The sequence below is a fragment of the Geospiza fortis genome, unplaced genomic scaffold (assembly GCF_000277835.1).
Source record: "Geospiza fortis unplaced genomic scaffold, GeoFor_1.0 scaffold452, whole genome shotgun sequence".
Taxonomy (NCBI): domain Eukaryota; kingdom Metazoa; phylum Chordata; class Aves; order Passeriformes; family Thraupidae; genus Geospiza; species Geospiza fortis.
Window position 1 is genome coordinate 1,469,397 of NW_005054369.1, and position 21,138 is coordinate 1,490,534.

General features: G+C 50.1%; 1 protein-coding gene across 1 annotated transcript in view; it reads left to right on the plus strand.

The window, feature by feature from the left end:
* The window catches only part of LHPP (phospholysine phosphohistidine inorganic pyrophosphate phosphatase), a 76,744-nt gene that overhangs the window by 25,715 nt on the left and 29,891 nt on the right, over positions 1-21,138 (plus strand). The gene's annotated exons all lie outside the window — the stretch shown is intronic.

Here is a 21,138-nt window from a genome sequence, read left to right on the forward strand (position 1 = left end):
GCACACAGAACTGGTGTATTTCCTGGGGTTTGCTTATTTTTTTCCTGCTGCTTCATGGAAGTGTTGCACACTTGATATAAGACATGTCTGAAACCCATGGCAGGGGTTATGTTATTGGGATTATAAAATTAGGCTGTTGACTCAGCCATCCCTGTGGGTCATTCCTCTCTCACAGCTTTAGGAAGGGCTCCATATGTCTGCCCTTCCCTCCAGACACACATTCAGCACTGAGGTGTCTGAAACACAAGAGCTGCATCCCCAGCTCTCACCTTGCCAGACTGCAGGGTCCTGTAGGGTCACTCCTGGCTCCCAAAGCAAACTTGTCCTTGTGCAGCTGTCCCCATGCTCTGTGCTCTCACTGAGCTGTCACAGGCCAGCTGCTGAGGGGGGCCCAGAGTGCACCTCTAAACAGGACATGCCCAGTGCTGAGCAGGTTGGGTTTGAGGGCACCCCAAGGTGGCTCCAAATGCAGTGCAGAGATCTGTCCCTCCATTTGACATTCTGATCCCAACACCAAAATCTCATTTTAGCCATCTCCCCTTACCCAGAACTATGCCTCCTTGTAGTATGGTTCAGCCACACCCTTTGCCATCTGATGTCATTTGTATTTTCAGTTTTTCTTCATTTTCAAGTCCTGAGACTGTAAAAGAAGGATGCTCCTTTGGGGAGGGATGCAGTATATGACAATTATGCTTGCCTAAACTATATGAAAAGTTATTCTGCTTGTTTTCAAGTCAACCTGTTCCTCAATTTTCCTTTTTAGTTTGTGTAAGGTGATAAAATAATACCCTGTGCCTTAATTCTAATGAACCAGTAACTGATGGTTTCTGAGGAAAAAAAGTCAGGTGCAAGTGTATTGTATTTTCTATAATTTTAAGATAGTACATCTGAAAATCAGATGTGTATCTGAATAAAGCTTGGGAAATCCCAAAGATTAAAATAGTAATTATATCATTTGTGCTTTTGGGATTATTTATCTGTAATCTTTGCAATCCCAGGAGCTGGACTTGATGATCCATGCAGGTCCCTTCCAACTCAGGACTTTCTGTGGCTCTAATCCCATGAGGTTCCTCATGGAGAAAATAAGGATTCAGTGGTTGATTTTATTCTGATATGAATGGGATCACTTTGCAAATCCCCATTTTGTTGCCACACAGACCCAGGTGCCAGCAAAGAGGGTATCTTTGTACACAAAGGTGAATTAGGTCTTTGCTACTGACCAGATCTCTCCTGTTCCATGCTTTGCCCATCATGAAACGTGCCCCAGGTGATGTTGCATCCACGCTGCTCAGGCACAAACTCTGTGGACACAAGCACACATAAATACGTGTAATCATGTGCTAGAGAGGCATTTTCTTGTGTCAAGTTGGAGTCGTGAATTCACAGCTGAAAGGGAGTAGCTGGCTGTCCTGGATGGGGAACAGAGACTGTGTTTCCTGTTTCAGTGTGGGGCTGGTGCTTTCTCAGCTCAGGCACTGTTGCAGAGCAGTCAGACACAGATGAGTGTCTCTCTCAATTCCCTCTGTTGTGCCAGGCCTGCTCTCAGCAACTGGGAGTAAAATGAAGTAACTCCTGTTTGCCAGGAGAGGTCAGAGGTGTATCTGTATTTTGCAGAATGATATGCTTAGAAAATCAAGGCACACGGTGAGGAGAGACGGAAAATAAACAAGTGATGGGCAGGATAAATTAAAAATAAATAAATAAAATGCAATTATTTGGTGGTGAGGCTAGTTTAAAATCTGATATGTAAGATGCACAGAGGTGCTGTCTTTGCCTTCAGCCTTTGATGACAGAGAGTTCTGTGCTGCACCCGAGCGCCTCTGGATGGCATCGTTGGCTCGTGCACATTGTCAGCCACAGCCTGGGGCTTCCCCACCATCCTGGGCTGTTTGTCCAAAAGTCTTGTAAAGCACAGAGCAGTCAGGGTTTTGCTGCAGGTGTTGGTGGAGTGCTGGTGTGGTGGGATTGCCCCAGGTTTCAATAACAGCACCACTGAATGGCTTGGGCTGGGGTTGTCCCCCTCCTTCCTCACCCCGAGGATGTCCCAAGGTGCACAAGGGTGCTTGGGGGCAGCGCTCCTGCTTTCAGGGCTCAGTGCAGTTTACATGAACATTTTAGGAAAAGGTTTTTTCCCCCAGAGGGTGCTGGCACTGCCCAGGCTCCCCAGGGAATGGGCACAGCCCCAGGACTGCCACAGCTCCAGGAGGGTTTGGACAGCACTCCCAGGCACAGGGTGGGATTGCTGGGGTGTGTGCAGGGCCAGGAGCTGGACTGATGATCCCTGTGGGACCTTCCAGCTCAGGATACTCTCTGATTCTACACTTCTGTGGTTTTCAAGGTCTGCTGCCCACCCAGGTTATGCGGGGATGTGCCCTGGGGTTGCCTCCTCCCCAGGCTCTCACCCTCCTGACCTCTGCAAAGTCTCTCCACTGTTGGCTGCTCCCAGCATGAGATTCAAAATATTAAACATTAAACATTCAGTTTTGCACCACCTTGCACAGAATCCTGCAAGTTGGCTCCTTTTTCTTGCTTCTCTCGGATCTTTAAAGTCAATTAAAACCTGTGCAGCCTGTTTCCTTTAATGTGACACTCCTTGCCTGTCCCCCTCCATCTCAAGTGCTGAACTCTTCCTCAGTAGCCAAAGCAGGCATAGATCAGTCCAAGAAAAGCTATAAATGATGAAACAGAATAAAACTTCTGCTGGCACAAATCAGGGCAAAAGTTGGGAAGGTGGGGGGATAAGATTGTTGTGCTGGGTGACCTGACACAGGGTGAATAGCTGTGCTGGCCTTTCCTGGGTGTAAATTCCAAAGGCAAAGGGTCAGTCTGGGCTGCAGGTTTCTCCTGTCTGTCTGTCCCATGCCCAGGCCACTGCTGCAGGCTCCTGAGGGCTGTGGGATTTGTCAGCATTGGGAAATGTGGTGCCAGTTCCAGAATTTCTGTGCACACCTGGCCAACATCTCTCCCATCTAGGGAAGAGCATGTTCTTGTCTTCCAGCTCAGGGCATGTGCTAATTCCACTTGCAGCTAATTGGCCTTGACATCAAACCAATGATTCCCACAATAACTATTGATTCTGCAATGCTGGGTAATATCCTCATTCCTTATTGTAGCCTGCAAGTTAGAGCAGAGAAAAATGGCTTTGAGGCTTTTCCAAGTGTCTCCCTGTACCTCTGGAAGCAGCTTCCAGGTGCATCAGATGGATCTTGGCAGGGGCTAAGAATTGCTTCCCCCCTTCTACTGGTTGTTATTTAGAGATTTTGATTGGTAAGTTTGTAAATAATGGATTTTCCATTGCTGGTGTGTGGCAGCAGCCAGGAGTATTCATGGCCCACTGCCCCTGCTCACCTGAGAGCTCTGGGCTGGCTTTGGAATGTGGCAGTGGGGATCCATCCCCTCTCAGAGCCCACCTGGGGTCAGGGATTTATCTGGTGGCCGTGGCTGATGCTGACATCAGAGTGAGCACCCCTGAGCTGCCTCATTACAGACATCAAGGATTCCCCAGGCATGGAGGCCCCTGGGAGCTGCCATCTCCTGCCAGCTCTGCTGCTGCTCTCAGAACTGGGTCAGGTTACTTCATGTGTCCCTACTTTTTAATTATCCTCTGAGAATAATTACCCTGACTTCCTTAATAAAGTGGCTTGTGATCTGTTCCTCTTGCCTGGTTAAAGAAAACACACAGAATTTGTAGTAAATTGGCTCGCCAGGAGAGAAATCAAAATGTGACCAATACAAAAGTTGGGGCAGAGAAGTCTTTTAGGCTGACAAAGGATTGGGAAAAGCAGATTCTGTCATTAAATGAAGTTATAAAAGTATTCTTAAAAAATATCCCACACATGATAAATTCACTGCTGTCACTGTGTCATTCAGTGGCACTCATGACAATTTCTGTGCAGAAATGGTCACCTCTTGCTGCTCTGCAGAGAAGGAGCATCCCTCCACCCTCCCTTTCCTGCTCCCTGTGTTACCAGCCCAGCCAAGATGAACAATTTTATGAGTTCTTTCCCATCTCCCAGCAGTGTGTGATGAGAATGAGCAGGCAGAGGCACTCCCTTTGTGCAGAAACACAACCAGAGGCATTCCTAGGGCCTCACATCCTGATCATTAAGCCTGTTTCAAGCATTAAATGGAAAGAGTTCCAACTCATATTTGCACTGTGGAAAGTTGTGTTACCATTCGTGTTGGTTAATGTCTTTAGCAGTGTTTATTAAAGCTGGAGTCAGTGAGTTGGTTGTGATGGCTGACTGCAGGCAGTGCCAAGGCACAGCCTTATCACCCTTTATTGCATCTTTAAATTATGGTTTGCTCTGTCTGTGAGAGGATCTTCACATGTTTTTATCAATTGCTTGACCACAGTTTGGTTACCATAATATTTGAATCACCTTTGCAGAGGAAGCTCAGAGTAAATCCTGCAGTGCCTTGGTGTGCACATCTGATCACAGCCTTCCACCTTCCCAGTGCATTCCAGTGCCCAGTCACAGAAATTACTAACTCATGCATGAATTTAATTATCTTCAGCCTAAAAGAGAAGTGGGGGTTTATTAGCAGGTAATTTATTTATTGGTAGCATAACAAACCTCAAGGGAGCAGTGTGTGCTCAGGACACACCTGAATATCAGAAAAGAGATCAATCTGTGGTGAGAGTAGGAGAAATAAAGGAAGAATTAGCCAAATGAGTGAGGAAAAGCAATATTCCACAGGCCCTGACAGTTCTGCTCTCTGCCTGTCCCATGACAGACTCTGCAGTCAGCTCTGTCACCTGCAGCCCTGGGGAGGGAGGCAGCGTGCACTTTGCAGGCTGGCACTGACCACATCAGCTGCAATTCTGCTTCCCCTCTTGCCTCACATCCTCCCAGCTCATGCAGCAGCAGAGGCAGCTCAGGTTTCTGTTTCTCCTCTTCTGAAGCTGAGAAAGGGCTGGAAGGGGAGGAGCTGGTGCCAGGTTCTGCCACCTGGAGCCAGAGGCAGCAGGACCTGGGGGGGACACGTGGCTCAGCTGGTTTGGTGTATGGGACCAAAGCACTTCCAGGCCCTCTCTGGCAGCACCCAAAGCTAATGGCCTTTCTTCTTTCATTCCCTTCTGCTCTGGTGCCTGGATGTCTTGGCAGGACGTGCTCTTCCAGCCTGGGCTGGCAGCCACCCTCCCTCCCTCCAGAGCTCCTGCCCTGCCTGACCAGCACCCGAGCCCTTGGCAGCTGCTTGTCCAGAGTGTTTTCTGTTCCCTCCTGCTGCATATTCCTGAGCTGAGCTGGTGCTGGTGGCAGTTCAGGGAATTTTTCCAGGGTTTCCACAGGCTGTGTCCAGCACCAGCACCTGTGACCTGAGCAGCACAGCCCAGGGGATGGTCCTCACTTATTTTTATCCCTATTTTTATCCCTTTTCTCAGCACTTGCACAAGGCTGCAGTGGAGCATTCCCCAGTGAAGGAGCCTTTCTCAACACTTGTCCCTTGCAGAACACTCAGCTTGTCCAGCCTCTGGCAGCAGTGATGTATTCCATACCAATGGAAAACCACTTTATTTCTGTGAAAATGCAGATGAGAGTGCTGAAATGTGCTGTAAGAAGGGCACAGCTGGGACAGCTGCACAATTTGTGTTTCACTAGAGATTTCCTTTTTTTTTAAAGCACAGGTTCCTCCTCTCTGCTGGTCTTTTCCTGTAGCTAAATGTCCTCCAGGCTCTTTGGTGCTGCAGGGAGTCCTCTCAGACTGCTCTGCTTGATAAAACCAAGGCAGAGCACTGTTTTCAAAGGCAGAGAGAAGCAAATAAGAGAGAGACAGGCCAAGCTGCTGATGCTCTTTGGTGCTGCAGGGAGTCCTCTCAGACTGCTCTGCTTGATAAAACCAAGGCAGAGCGCTGTTTTCAAAGGCAGAGAGAAGCAAAGAGAGAGACAGGCCAAGCTGCTGATGTAACTCCCTTGAAGCAAATGGTTCAATATCTGAAGTTTAATCTGGCTTGGGCCCTTGCTTGTGCTGTAAACATGCCCAGGAGCAGCAGTGCCAGAGCAGTGCCTTGTGCTGGCACCCTGCAAGCACAGAGCACCTGAGCATTCCTGTTCAATGCTGCTCTGTGTGCCCATGGATGCTGGAGAGTCCCTGCAGGCTTAGCCAGTGACATTTATTTTTTTTCTCTGTGAGTGGGTTCAGAGTGGCTGCCTGCCATCCCTGGAAGTGTCCAGGGCCAGCTTGGACAGGGCTTGGAGCAGCCTGGGGTAGTGGAAGGTGTCCCAGAAGGTGGAACTGCCTGGGCTTTAAGGTCCCTTCCAACCCACACCAATCAATTCCAGCAGCTGCAGAGGGGATGCAGGTTTTGTTGGGGGGACAGGGGCTGCCAGCCCCAAGACACAGGAACTGCTGCCCTCCAGCAGCCTCTGCTGGGCTGGCTTTCACCCCTTTGGGAGGGCGATGGGACTCACAGGGTTAGAATCAAAGCAGCCAGCAGTGCCTGCTGTGGGTCTGCTGCAGCCTGGGATGTGTGTGTGTGTGTGTGTGTGTGTGAGTGCTGGGGTGCTGCAGCCTGGGATATGTGTGTGTGTGTGTGTGTGTTTGTGAGTGTTTGTGTGAGTGTTTGTGTGTGAGTGTTTGTGTGTGTTTGTGCGTGTGTTTGTGTGTGATTGTGTGAGTGTGTGGGTGCTGCAGCCTGGGATATGTGTGTGTGTGAGTGTGTGAGTGTTTGTGTGTGTGATTGTGTGAGTGTGTGTGCGCTGGTGTGCTGCAGCAGGAGCTCCAGGGCAGGGTGGCTGACAGAAGGGTTTGGGGTGCAGGGCAGCCCTGCCCCTGCTCTGGCTGGCTGCAGGCAGCCTGCAGCTGGCCTGGGACGTGACTCACAGTCACACTTTGCCCCCAGAGCATCCCAATTGTCACTTGTCTGTGGTTTGCAGGGGCTGCCACAGCGGGTTTGGTTCCACCTCAGCCCTGCTGAGAGGAGCTGGTTCAGCACACGGGGCTGGTGCTGCTGCTTGGGGTCTGCATCCTCTGGGCCTTTGAGCCAAAAGCCTCCCTACAAAACAGGGTGTGTGCTGGGAGGGGCAGAGCAAGAGCCTGGCTGCTCTTTGGGTGGATCTGCAGCTCATCCCAAAAGCTTTTCCTTGCTTTGCTTTGTGTGCACAGTAACACATCACTTGCTTAAATGGCCACAGCACAGGCACTGGCTGATCAGGGGCTGCAGTCAGGGAAATTAGTGCAATGAGTCTGATGAGGAGCAGCTGGGGGGCTCAGCCTGGAGAAAAGGGAGCTCAGGGGGGACCTTCTTAGCCTGTAACTGCTTAGGAGGAGGGTGCAGCCAGGTGAGTGTCAGTCTCTTCTCCCAGGTGACAACAGGATAAGAGGAAATGACCTCAAGCTGTGCTGGGGAGGATTAGATTGGATTTTGGGGAAAATTTCTTGACAAAAAGGAATTTTCAGAGAGCAGTGGTGGAGTCGCCGTCCCCGCAGGGATTTAGAAGCTGTGTGGATGTGGCACCTGGGGACGTGGGGCAGTGGCACTAACAGGAATTTGGGAGGCAGGCTGGGCTGATGGAGCTGGCAGAGCCAGGTGGGTGGGTGGGAGCTCCCAGGCTGCAGCCCCAGGGCCCTTCTCCATCGCCATTCCCAGTGCAGGGACACATTTCTCACTGGGAGTTTCCAGAGGGCTCTGTGGGGCAGGACACAGCCAGCAGGCTCGTGGAATAACAAGAACTGTCCAGCTCAGCTGTTGGCTGCACAACAGAGTCCAGGCCTAAAAATAGGAGCATGTCTGACCCCAAAGTGAAGGATTTTCACTTGAAACCCAGCCTGGCACCCTCCCAGGGTGACATCATCCAGAGGGGAAGTTGGAAAAGCTTCCAGACTCGTTGCTGTCCGTGGAGAAGTGCTAAATGCATGTGTCAGCAGCTAATCCAGCAGCACATTTGCTGTGGCCATGAATCAGGGGAGAGAGGGAGCAGGGAAGGAAGGACCTGAAGGGGGAGGAACAGGATTGGAGCTGCAGGTTGGGAAGGAGTTTTGGGAGTGTTGTCTGTGTACAAGTCGAGGATAGATGATAAAGTCCATTCAGGCTGAGTCTGCCCTGTGAAGATGACATTTTCCTTTCCTTTGAAGTGTGCTAAAAGTTACTGTGCTGCTCCCAAGGTTCTGGCTGTGAAACCACCCAGTGGTGTGTGGTGATATTGGCCACAGCTGTGCATGATTTGGATTTGCAAATGCATGGATACTGCTGGAGGTGGCCGTGGAAGCATCTGAGATGGCCAGGTGCTGACTGGCTGCCTTGCTTTCAGCTCTCTGATACTAGAATCAGCTTTTCCCAGGCTAACCTTCAGGGATTTGATCCAAATCTGTGCTCACATGGCGTGGGTGACCTTGCTGTTGTTGTTCTGTGCTCGAACACAGTTCCTCGTGCTTCTGTGCTGAGCTGCCTTTTCTTCTGTAAAAGTGACAGTGTGTATAAAATGTGGTGGCAGCTTTCCTCTGGAACTTGGTGTCTTTTCCCTCTGGATGCTGCCAGGCAGCTCCTGTGCTCACCCTCTGGTGAGGACACCTTTCCCTCAGTGCTGAAATGTGTAGCTCTTTTCAGATGATGAAAGCTGAGTGTGATATGGGGACTCTCCTCTGTCTGTTTTCCTTCTGCCTTTTAAATTCTCATTATGTATTTATGATGCTGTTGTAGCAGGGATGCCTGGAGCACAACCGTGGGCACTGTTTGGTCTCTGGGTCCCCAGTGAAGCTGAAAAAGCTGCTGTTGTTGTGTAAACACTGTGTCAAGAGCTGATTTCATGTGTGCTGCTGGGCATTTTCACCCAGCTCTGATAAAGAGGGAAGGAGTTTTTACCATGTCAACACAGACATCTGATAGGAAACCAATTTATTGGGTAGAGACTGAGAACAGGGCTCAGGCACAGCAGCCCTTCCTTCTTGGGGTTTTAGCACTCTTAGATCACTAGAGCAGTGACACTGGCTGTGTGCTGGGAAATGACGTGGCTGTGCTGGCAGAGGTGCTGCCCTGGCACTGCCTGAGCCTGGGGCAGGCAGTGATACCCAGGCAGGGTCAGGAATTTAATTCCATGCCAGCATCAAATACAAGGAGGTCAAGCTCCCAGACAGGAGCTTGACCAGTTTTTCTATGGTTTACCCTTTCTCTGCATGAAATCTTGAAGCCTGCCTGACCCAGGGACAGATCTCTGCTTGCAGCCAGACTGTGAAACCTCTGAGCTTTTGATCCCTGGCGCTCCTTACGAGGAACAGCCCAAGTGGAGCAGCTGGGTGAGTGGCAGGGGCCTAAACCTGAGCAGCTGGGGTAAATCTGGCACTCCAGGAGTGAATGGCAGTCGTGCTGCAGCTCCAGCACAGAGCCTTCATTCCAGTGAGCATTAGTGGAGCTGACAGACGTGAGGGTGAGCACACGCTGGACGAGCCAGCTCTCGTTCTTGCAGACGGAGCACTTTTATTTTTCCTTGCTGCTTGAGATGTTCTAGCAAACACTCGACTTCCCTGTCATCCTTAAACTATGTGGAGAGGTGGGGAGTTGCCTTTTTACCCAAGCAAATGGACTTCTGCTTTGAAAAGTCCCTTCCTGCAGTTTTTGGCATGACTGATCACTCTGTTCTCAACATTCCCCGAGCTTCGTGATACAGTAGTTTTGTACAAAGCTCTGGTTTTATGTTCATGAGCTTTTAGAGTTCTTTGAAAACACATCCCTAGATGTCTGTGCTGTGGTTTTAAGGGAGGGTTGGAGATGGGCCTTGCCTGGAAGGAGGGAGTGGGTCCTGGGTTGTGAGACAGTGGCCAGAGGTGCTGGCAGACGCGGTGCTGGCCAGCGCTGCTGCACGTAGCACAAGCTGTCAAATCACATGCAGATAAAAATACTGCATATTAAAAGGCCATTACAGCATGAATTGAGCCATATTGTGCATTTACTCTGAGGAGCAGTGCTTGGTGAAACACTTACATCCCCTTCTCTGTGCTGAATCCTCATTTCCCCATTGCACACTCGTGGGGGACTCACAGCACAACACCTTCCCCTCCCCAGTCATCTCTGTTTTTCTGCCATGTCTTTCTGGTCGTTAAATACAAACATTGATGCATTTATTTCTGGGGCAGAGCTTTGCAGTCCTTCCCTGTGCACACAGGGCCAAGAGGCAGAGCTCAGAGCTGGCACTGGCCACAGGGCTGAGCGCTCACGTGCCCGCTCGGAAAGGACTCGAGCATTTTGTGCAAACATATGTTGGAAATGCCGCTCGTGACCGCCTCAGGGGCATCGTGTGGGCTCAGCCCTGCTGCAGATGGACTCCCAGCTGGCCCTGGGCAGGCACTCAGAAAATCCCAGTGCCCTGAGGAAAGCCTGGGAATCACAGTGTGGCAGGGCAGAGGGAGAATCCGCTCCTCTGCGGGGCAGCACTGACCTTTGTCATCACAAAAGCATCTCTGCCTCCCTCTATCAGGCAGCAGGGATCAGTCACAGGGGCTGCTCTCCTCTGGGGGCTCCTCTTCCCCCTGTCCTGGCTCCTGGGAGAGGAGGGAGAGGACAGGTTTTGGCTGAGGATGTGGAGGCCAGCTCCTGTTCATACAAATTGGGTACAAAGACCTCAGTGGAAAGGAGGGGAAAAAAAACCCTGTCTGCATTTCAATCAGCCTAATTAAAGTGGTTTTTTTGCAGGGGCTGGCAGGCCCAAAGTGATTTGTGCAATTAATGCCTTTTGTGTTTGTCTGGTGGGGTTTTTTCTTACCTCACTTGTTTATGGGACCATCACCTATGTGTAATCTGTGCTTTTAAGGTTAGAAATAAGGGGTGGATCCTCAGCTGCTCCAGGGAGTGGAGTAAATGGGGAGAGCTCTGCTGATTTACACCTGTGCTGCTCTGGATGCCTGGAAATAGCTTAGCAAGTGTAAAAGAGGGGGGAAGAAAAAGGTTTCTCCATCCATCTGGAACACATTGCATCCATCAGGGGAAGGAGAGGCATTTGTGAGAGTGAACGCTTCATTTATCAGTGCATGAGCTATTGAAAAGCCTGGATGTAGCTGGGATAATTAGAACCCAGATTAGTCTTCTTGGAATGCAAAAGTAACGACAATCCTAATTTTACCAAATCCTCTGAAATTTATTGCCTATTTGTTTAACACCCCAGACCCTTTCCTGCAGCAGGGGATCTGACAGATTTATGGAGGTGCAGTTTGGTAATCTGAGTACTTGGGAGCTCATCTGCCTGGGCTGCTCTGGTTATTTTCACTGTCACCACGTGGAGGCCGTGGGAGCTGGGGATGCAGATGGGAGCACGGGCCAAACGTCAGCTGGAGACACTCAGAACATTCTCCTTCCACTGGGCTCTGCAGGTGAGGAGGACCTGAGCAGCTGCAGCTGTGGGTGGGAAGGCAACAAAGCTCCTTCCTTCCCCTCTTCAGGACCTGCCCATTTTTGTTTTGTAAATATTTGGGGTTTTTTTTTCCCTGCATGTTTCCCCCATCCCTGGGAATGTCCAAGGCCAGGCTGAATGGGGTTTGTTTGGAGCAACCTGGTCTAGTGGGAGGCGTCCCTGCTGATGTCTGGGATTGGAACTGGGTGGTTTTTAAGGTCCTTTCCAGTCCAAACCATTCCATGATTCTCTGTTAGGAGAGGCAAGATGTATTCAGAAATTCCCCATGCAAGGAAGGTCAGAGTAGCCAATATTTGGAGAGCTGGCTGCAGTTACCCTGTGCCAAGCCATGGGTATCACCTGTCCCTCACACCGTCTTACCAAAACTGAAAACCTCTGCTAGAGGCAGGAATAGCAGCACAAGAAGGAAAATCCCTTTGGGACAAAAGAAGCTTTGTAAAGAGCAGAGCTTATCCAGAATCTGTGAAAAGGCAGGTAAAGGAGCTGAGCTCTGCACCTGGCAGCTTCATTTGCTGCCATCATTTAATAATAGAGGAAAATACCTGGGCTGGGTTTTTAGAATTGTTTCTGGTCTTTTTTGTGATAAGTTCATAACTTTTAGGCCTGTCTGCGTTTGTGGCTTTATGGGCTGTGCTGCCTTCTGGCTGAATATTTACTCTGTTCTTACCACAAAAGTCAGTGTCTTTCCAGTGCAGCAGGAGCTGAAACACAGAGTCTTGATTTCCTGTTCAAATCTAACGCATTTGAGATTTTAGAGTTTTTTGCAAGCACTCACAAAAGCCCAAGCAACAAACCCTGAAAGATGAAAATGAATTCAAAGAGGAATTAATTCCAAAGAAGACAGAAGGAAAATTTCCTTTGCCTCCTTCTGAGTGGGGGGTTTAGTCCAAGGGGTTCAGTAGCACTTTAGGCCTCCATGCTTCAAGACACAAGCCAAATTCTCCCTAATAAAATTCAAAAGGCATTTTTCCTTCAGGGCACAAGTTTTAATGTAAAATCTCCCACATTTTGCTACACCCCTGTCAGAAACTGGCCCCTGCTGGAGGTGGAATGCAGGGTTAGCTCAGGCTGCCTCTCTGGGCTGGTGTGGAGGATTTTTCCTGCTGCACCTTCCATGGGAGCACACAGAGGGGGCCTTGTCAAAACAATTGTATAAATAAAAAATCCTGGTCACCAGGGCTGCAGTGTGGTCACTGGGAAGGCCAGCAGCTCAGATGGGACAGGTAATCAGGTCTCAGAACCCAGGACATCCCTCTGGCTGTCCTGGATTGCCAGGACCCCTGCCAGGGGGCTCAGAGACCCTGGCACAGAGCCCAAGACACCTGTGACTTTGATTATGACCCGTGGAGCAAGTTACCAACCTTACATGAAGATCTGCAGTTAAGTAGAATGATAGTGAATTTATCACAGGGTGAAAAATAGATTTTTGGGGTTTTAGAATGGAGGTTCAGGAGGCAAGATGGAGGGATCAGGGCATGTCCAGCCTTCCTCCTTCTTGTTCTCGGCCTCCATCTTCTGCTGTGATGTTGGCACTTTTAGATTGGTTTAGAGTAGAAGCTCGCTGTCTAACATAGGTGATAGGTATTGGGAAGTAATTGTAAATATTGTACACATAGTTTTTAGTATAAAGACATAACACTGCCCTGGGAGCAGGCAGAGTGCCTCTGTCTGTCCTGCTGAGCAGACCTCGGCTGGACAGGAGAAAGAATTTTATAGATAAGGAACAATAAACAACCTTGAGACTGAGAACTGAAGAGCTCTGACTCCTTCTTCGAGCACCAGGCTGGGAAAAGAGACTTTCTAACACATCTCAGGGTCACTGTGAGCAGCAGAGACCCCGAGACAATGAGGGGCCCAGGAAGGGCTGGGATGTGTCTGGGGGTACCAGGGGGCTCCAGTGTCCTCATTGCCACAGCAGTGTCTCCACAGTGCTGTGCTCCCAGCTCCTGTGCTGCCATCCCCCCATGCCTGGTCACATTTCTGCAGGCATCCAAGCCCTGGAAAGTTGGGGTGAGCTGTTGGATGGTGTGGAATTGGTGGTTTATGAGGGAACATCAGTGCTTTGTCGCCTGGAAGTTACAAAACAGTTGGCCTGAGTGAGACAAAGGGAGGAATCTTTGCATGTGCTTGGGGACATGGTGGGGAGCAGCAAAAAATGAACCTCCCTTTGTCCAGAGCACAGCAAGTGCCCTCAGTGCCAGCTCTGCCCCACATTTAACCCTCCTTAGGCAGATTGCTGATCCTGGGAGCCAACAGCAGCTCCAAGGGTTAGGAAATCAAAGCCACTTCCTGAGGTTTTTATCTCTCACAGGTTTCCTGCTGCAGCCCTGGCAGGAATGGTGCCAGCCAGGGATGTGGCAGTGGCTGAGGCTGCTGCTGCCAGCTGTGCAGCAGCTGTGGGCCAGGGAGTGCTGCCATCTGTGTGTGGCAGCCCTGCCAGGCTGGGGAGATGAGCAGGTCTGGTCCCTCCCTGTCTGAAGCCCGTGGGAGCCTCTCCATCACTCCTGATGAACTGGAAAACATCTTGCACCTCCCAAATCTTCCTGTTCCTTTTTTTTTACTTTGAAAACATCACACCCCACAGTCACAAGAGGCAGGGCTGTTCCTGAAATCCTGACCTGGGATTGTTTTCAGCTGCAAAATGCTGTGGCAGTGTTTGTGCTGTGTCTTGGGAGAGGATTTTCATGCTGTGCAAACGTGAGGTGTCTTAGAAGTTGCTCTTGGGGGCTTTTGGGAAGTGCATTGCAGGAGATGCCAAATAGGGTGGTTGAGGAGGGTGGGATGGAGTAACTCCCCTGGCCTCCATCAGTGCTTGGACGCTCTGTTCCAGCTGCAGAGAGCATCATTCAGCTCCAGATGCTGCACCCTCCTCCCACACCCTTGTGTGGCCACTCCCAGGAGCTTTGTCCCTGCCAAGCACAGCCTGTCACCAGCAGGACAGGACAATCAAAAGGAAGCAGTGGAGTTTGCTGTAGAAACATTTAAACCTTACCCAGGCTGAATAATGATGCAGAGTGTCATTCCAGGCTGCCTGGATGGGAAGGAGCCGCTGGATCTGATGGGAATGGATGAGCAGCTTTGCAGCTCAGGTCCCAGTGGCTGTCCTGGTTGCTCAGGGAGGGGGTTTTGGTTGTTCAGGGCTCCTGATGGGATTCTCTGTGCCAGCCCCAGCATGGGCTGCTCCTGCTGGCTTCAGGGAGGGTCTGCAGAGGCACAGCAGCAGCTCCTCCTGACACTGCCCGCCTGCTCTCACACTTCTGTACACAGAATTCACAGAGTGACCAGGCTGGAAGGGACCTTCAAGATCATTGAGTCCAATCCATGCCTTAACAGCTCAGCTAAACCCAGTGCCACATCCAGGCTTTTTTTAAACATATCCAGGGATGATATCTTTCTTCTGGGAGCAGAAATCATCTCTGTGTGGCTCTGGGCAGACCAGGAAAGTCAAAAACTTCCCTCAGTGCCCTCCCTGATGCTGGCATTGTGCCCTGCTTGCCAGACCTCCTCCTGCACAGGGTGGCATTGCTGAGGAGGGTCCCCCTTGCTGAGGGCTGAGCTGTTCCCACCCAGTCCCTGCTGGATGCTGTCCCTAGGGCACATCCCAGGCAGTGCTTCCCAGGAAAAGCCAGGCTCTGCTCCTCAGGGACAGGCTGTGCTCACCCTCTGACTTCACCTGGGCAATGGGAAAGGTGCAGGGAGAAGTTTGGGGGAAGAGCAAACCCAGGCAGTGCTGGAGGGGCTGGAATGGGAGCACTGGCCCTGCTCTGAGCCAAACCCACACACAGAGCCAGGTAGGTTTATCCAAGAGAGCAGCACTCAGGGAAGAACAGACAGAAAAAGCTGTGGTGCTTGTCCCAGCTCAGGTGCAGCCCTGTTTTGCAAAGGGAGAATTCCACACTCCTGTAGGGGTGGCTGGAGACAAACCCCATCCCTCAGCCCCCTCCCAGAGCATCTCCTCCTGACAGCACAACAAGCTCTCTCGTCCCAGGTGGCCATCCTGGGGAAAGAGGCTGATTGCCAAGTAAATCCAGGAGCTGCTGCCTTTATGGGAACCTCCTAGAGGATTGACAGGGCAGTAAAACAACAGTTTTCCTATAGCAATTGCTCTGTGGGGAATTTGGTCAGAGCGCCGCGTTGCAAATGTACAGAACAGCCTGCCTGTAGAAATCCTTGAGAGTGTGATAGGATTTAATCAATCCCATTTGTTTGGATGGAGAGGCAGCCCAGATCTCCGTGGCAGATGCCCAGGAAATGCTGGAGGCAACAAAACCTGTTAAACAGGGCTATGTGTGGCCCTGTGAGCAGAATATACTGAATTTGCCTTTTTTTTTTTTTACTCAATCAGCCCCTCCCCTTATTACACCTCAGGTGTGTCCAGTCTTCACTCATCCTGTCATTTTCCTCATTTTTTTCCCTTCTCCATCTCTTTGCCTCAGACTCCTGCTTTTATTTATTTGTTTGTTTATTTATAAAATGTGCTTTGATTCCCTCTTGTGCTTTGCTCTGTGCTGGGAGGCCACAGGAGGCAGCTGGGTGTGGTGTTGGGACACAGGATGGGGTGCTGCTGGGCTCCCAGGGGTGCTGGGCTCTGTGATGTCCCTTCAGGAGAACGGGACGTGCTGCAGAATGAGCCCCCCACCAGCTGGGCTGTGGAGGTGGGTCCTGTCCTTGGGCTTACACACAAATCCCAAATGTGATCCTAACCATCCGTGTTGCTTTAAAGGGCTTTTCTTTCCAGAGAAGTGACTTTCTCAGGCTTGTTTTTCATTCCCTTTGAAAACTCTTGGTTCTGCTGCTTGTCCAAGCACCAAACAGTGCTAAAGAGCAACCTATTGGCACAGCAATGCAGGGGCCAGCTGGTTGGGCTGTGTATTTATTGGACTGGGGATACTGGCAGCGTGGAATTATGAAGATCTGCTGTTAGTTTGGGCTTCTCCTCTATCTGCTTTGGCCAGCTGTCCTTTCAAATAACAGGGAAGTCTCATGTGGTAACAGGAGAAAAGTTTATTCCTGTGGTTCGTCCAAGTTCGCTGTTTGCTCACTGAGCACGCTTTATCACCTTTACTCCTTCCCCATGGCAGCCAATCCTTTCCCTGCCTTTGTCTGCTGGATCTTGTGTCCAGCAGAACGAGAGAGGAGCTTTCCAAAGGGCCAGCAGTGCTGTAGAGCCACAGGAGGGCTCAGCAGGGGCTGGTGCTGCCGGAGCTGCCAGGCTGATGGAGGAGCCACGTGGCTGCCACGATGCTGTCAGGCTTGTTTTGGGAGGCACTGTGGGAGAAATGTCTTTTGTCCTGAGATTGCTGGGTCTGCCATCGTCAGCAATTTCCTATCTGCAAATCATAATTACTGGGACAGGAAGAAAAACAACCCCGGGCCAGTCTTGGTCTTACCTGCTGTGGTTCTTAAAGAAAAGGCACAACCTCCCGTAAATAATCACCCCAGGAAGGGAAATATGGCATTGAACATCTTTCTAAAATGGCTAGGACTCAAAAAGCACCACTCTTTGTCCTGCAGAGTGTCTGCATAAAGCAAAACCTGGTGATTTTGGGTCAGTGAGAGGGGAAGCAGCAGCAGCACAAGGGAGATGAGCAGAGATCTGAGCCTTGCTTTTCCTGTCATGAGCTGGCCTGGTGCTCTGGAAGGCACATGGGGGAGGAGGAGGAAGACTCAGGTGGTGCTGTGCAGTGAATTGATGAAGATTGGCCCATCCTCATGGGAAAATCCCAGGATTTCTGCCACACCATCCCAATCCTGCTTCTCCTGTCATTGACAGGCAGCAGCCCAGCCTCGTGTGGTTCCAGTCTGGTTCCTGCACTGGGCTCTGGCTGCAAATGGAGGAAGCTCTTCCTCCCTAAGGAGCTGCTGTGTCCCTCCTCTGTCACAGACATCTTTTATGAAAAATCCTTTCCTTAGGATTTTTCCTCCTGAGAAGCTGAAGCCTCAGGAACAAAACGTAAACAATGATTATCTGCTGCTGTGGAATGCAACAGGTGCATCTGTGATTGGTCTCATGTGGTTGTTTCTAATTAATGGCCAATCACAGCCCAGCTGGCTCAGACTCTGTCCGAGACACAAGCCTTTGTTATTCATTCCTTCTTTTTCCACTCTTAGCTAGCCTTCTGATGAAATCCTTTCTTCTATTCTTTTAGTATCGTTTTAATATAATATATATCATAAAATAATAAATCAGCCTTCTGAAACATGGAGTCAGATCCTCGTCTCTTCCCTCATCCTAAGACCCCTGTGAACACGGTCACTCTTCCTTCCACTGCTAGGAGAGCCATTACCTCCTGCATTTCCAGCCTCACAGCATTCCTTGGGCTCTGCCTCCCTGCCAGCTTTCCCTGGACATCTGTGGGCTGGCAGGACCAGCACACCTGGATGGGAATCCTCTGAAATCCTCTGCTGCTGGAAATCCCACTGCAGCCCTGGCTCCTGCAGAGCATCGCTGTGGTCTGGCAGCCCTTCCAAGGCTGCATCCCACCTGCAGCATGGGAGCAAGCCCTGATCCTGTGCTCTCCAGCAGAGCAGCAGGTCCCAGGCCCTGGAGCCACCATTCCAGCAGATGGCATCAAAGGCAGCTCGTTCCTCTGCTGGATCCAAGCGCTGCTTTCCCACAGCTCCACTCCCCACAGTCCCAGCAGCTCTGGAGCAGATATTCCTGTAAGAAAAGCCAGCTCCTTATGAAAAGTAAGCTGTGCATTGCTTTTCTTTTGCCTGTTTAGTGACCTGTCCCATGTCACACACCAGCGTGGTGCCCAGTTCTCCACCCAGCAGCAGGGACTGGGGGCTTTTTGCTCACCTTTGGCCACTCAGCCACAATCTCACCTGAAAAATGCGTTGAAAAATTAATTATAGACCTTCAGGTGCAGGTTTTGACATCTGAATTTAGTTTACTTTATATTCATGTGTGTAATATTTGCATATGCAGTGTGCTGCATAGTAGGGAGATTAAATCTTCCTTTTTCTGTATTTATTTATAAACTGTGAAGAGACCTCATAGTTGCTGGAGGTCACTGCTCTACCAGACATGAAGAAATCCCTCTTCTTGAGTCCAACCTGTAGGATTTCCCATGGCCAGCAGGTCCAGCACACTGCCAGGCTTCAGCTGACACATCACACTGGGAAATCCAATCAGTGCCACATCACATCTTTGAAACTTCATCACTGACTCACCATTATTTCTGATCTCTCTGGGGCTGTTCCAAAATCAGGCTCCCTACATTAGCAGAAGGAGGTCAGGAGCAGTGAGTGAGTGCAGGAGGAGGGAACATCAGTGTAGTTTTTACTGTTAAACTTCAAATCCCTGTGACTTTTAAATGTAATGATTGTGACATACCCTGCCCTTGGGAAGTGTGTTCCAGCTGCCTCCCAGTGCTTGCATTAGCCAGTAGACTTAGCAGGATTTTATGGATCTATTTTCAATTAAAAGGAAAGAGCTGGAATTTCTTCCCACTGGCTTTGTCTTCTGCTCTATTTGTAAGTTCAAAAAGAAAAAAAAATCCTTCTTCACTATGCCATAGATACCACAAATCCTTTGGGCTGTACTCTTCAGTCTTCACCTGCTCAAGGTGACTTTGGTTCTTCAGGCTGGGCCAGGCAGGATTTGGGCTCTGGGGTGAGCTTTGAGGGAGGCAGAGCAGGGCAGGCACATGGCAGTGTCCATGGCTGGAAAACCGGTGACATTTCAGCGTGGTTGGGTGTGCCAGGCAGATTTTTGATACGTTCTGTGCTCGGAGCAAGCCCACTGCAAAAACCTTGTGTGACAGAGAGATGTGAGCACAGAGCTCTGCTGGAGCTCCAGGAGAAAAGCAAATCTGCGTAATGCATTTGTTTAATGGATTAGATCTCCTAAAAACAGGATTAAGCCCTCCTGAGGGCTCTGGGGTGGCAAACAGGAGGCTCAGTGGGTGCTCCTGTGGTGCCATGGCAGTGCTGGGGCTGGCACTGGTGGCACCTTCCAGTGGGTGCTGCTGCCTTGGAGCACCCTGGGGCTGCCAGGGCCAGGTGGGAGCAGCATCCTCCAGGTGAGCAATCCATCAGTGCTGCTCCTCAAACATCCCCTCTGCAGAGTGCTGAGGGAGGGAATCAATTCATATCTGGCTTTTAAGGCACAAACTTAGCCCGGAATGCTGGCAAATTTTCCAGCACCAGCAGCTAAATCCCTTTCACAGGGTGAAGCTGGGCTGTGTTTTCCAGGTGGGATGTACCGCAGTGCCAGGGAGAAGATTCCTTCCCAGGAAAAATAATGAAAAGTGGCAGGCAATTTGTTATCCTGTGTCCTGGGAGTGAGTGAGCAGAGCCTGAGGAGCAGGTGTTGTGGGGAGAAGGGGATTAAGGGAATGAAGCTGAAAGAAAAGCAGCTCGATGCTCTGCAGGAAGGGATCACAGTGCCTGGGGCCATTCAGGTGTTATCCTGCTTACAAGGGAACAGTGGAAGGAGAGGCAGGAGGGGCCTCCCCAGGTGACACTTGGAGATTTATCAGGCACCTGAAGTCAACCAAAAATGCAATATTAGCAATTTTGCTGGGTAGGGACAGGTGGGCGTGCTCTCAGAGGGCTACTGTGCAGGGGCAAGCCCTCTGTCCCAACATATTCCTCCTCATTTGGAGTTTCAGGAAGGTTTTACACAATAAAACACCTCCAGGGATCAGTCCACAGCCCTTGGCTCTCACATGCACTCCCAGGAGACAGTTTGGCCTTGCCTGCACTGAGGAATGAAGGAATAAATAATTAATTCTTCCTGCCCTGTGCAATTCACCATTTATAGTCCTGGAAGAAAATCCTGCATTCTGGTTTTCAGAGAGCTGGGGACAAGGAGAGAGGGGGATCCTTTCCCTCCCTGTTGTGGGGAGCCTTGTCCAGAACATGGGGCAAAGTCTGGTGGGAGAAGATAAAATCAGCCTGTGCTACAAAAACTGCATGGAAGTTTGTCCAACAGCAGCTCCAATTTGACTTTTCCTTGTCTAGTTTTTGTGTTGTTCCCAGATACATATATATATATATATATACACATATATACACATATATATGTATATATGTGTATCTATATATGTATGTGTATATATATGTATATATATGTGTGTGTATATATGTATATATAAATAAATATAAATATAAATATATAAATAAATAAATTTTAAAATTTGTATATATGTATGTATGTATATCCTGAGCTTCATAGATTTGGCCCATTGATATTTTGTGGGAATTCTGGAGAATCCATCTCCTTGTTTCAGCAAAGGCAGCACATTTCCTGGCCGGAATGCTGGCCATTGAGACGATGCTGTTTTCAGCCTGATTTCAGCAATCTCCTTGGCATTCCAGATTTGGCAGAGATGTATGTGAAGGTTTCCTCTGTAGCTGTGCCAGGGAGGGGCAGGTGATGACTCGGAGCCAGCTGGTTCATGATGGGGTGTCAGGAGCAGAGGGACGTGTGAGGGCAGAGCCCAGGCACAGAGAAGGCCAGAGGAACCTGTCAGCAGGTGTGGGGGAGCTGGACTGGCCCTGCAGCTCCAATTTCCACCAAACTCCTCCATGAAACACCCCCAGAACTCCTCCATGGCCAGGTCTGACCCTGCCATCCTGGCCTGGGCCAGCCCAGCTGAGCTGTTTGGGGAATAATGGGTGACATTTTGGGGTTTTGGGGCTGGCTGCTGCCTCTAAGCGACCTCTGCAAGCTGAGTTTAGCTGGTCATGAGTTAGGGACACGAAATGCAGAGCTTGAGATGGTTCTTCATCTCATCACCTGCTGTGAAGGACAGGCACACAGTTAAAAGTTTTCTGTAGATGCTAA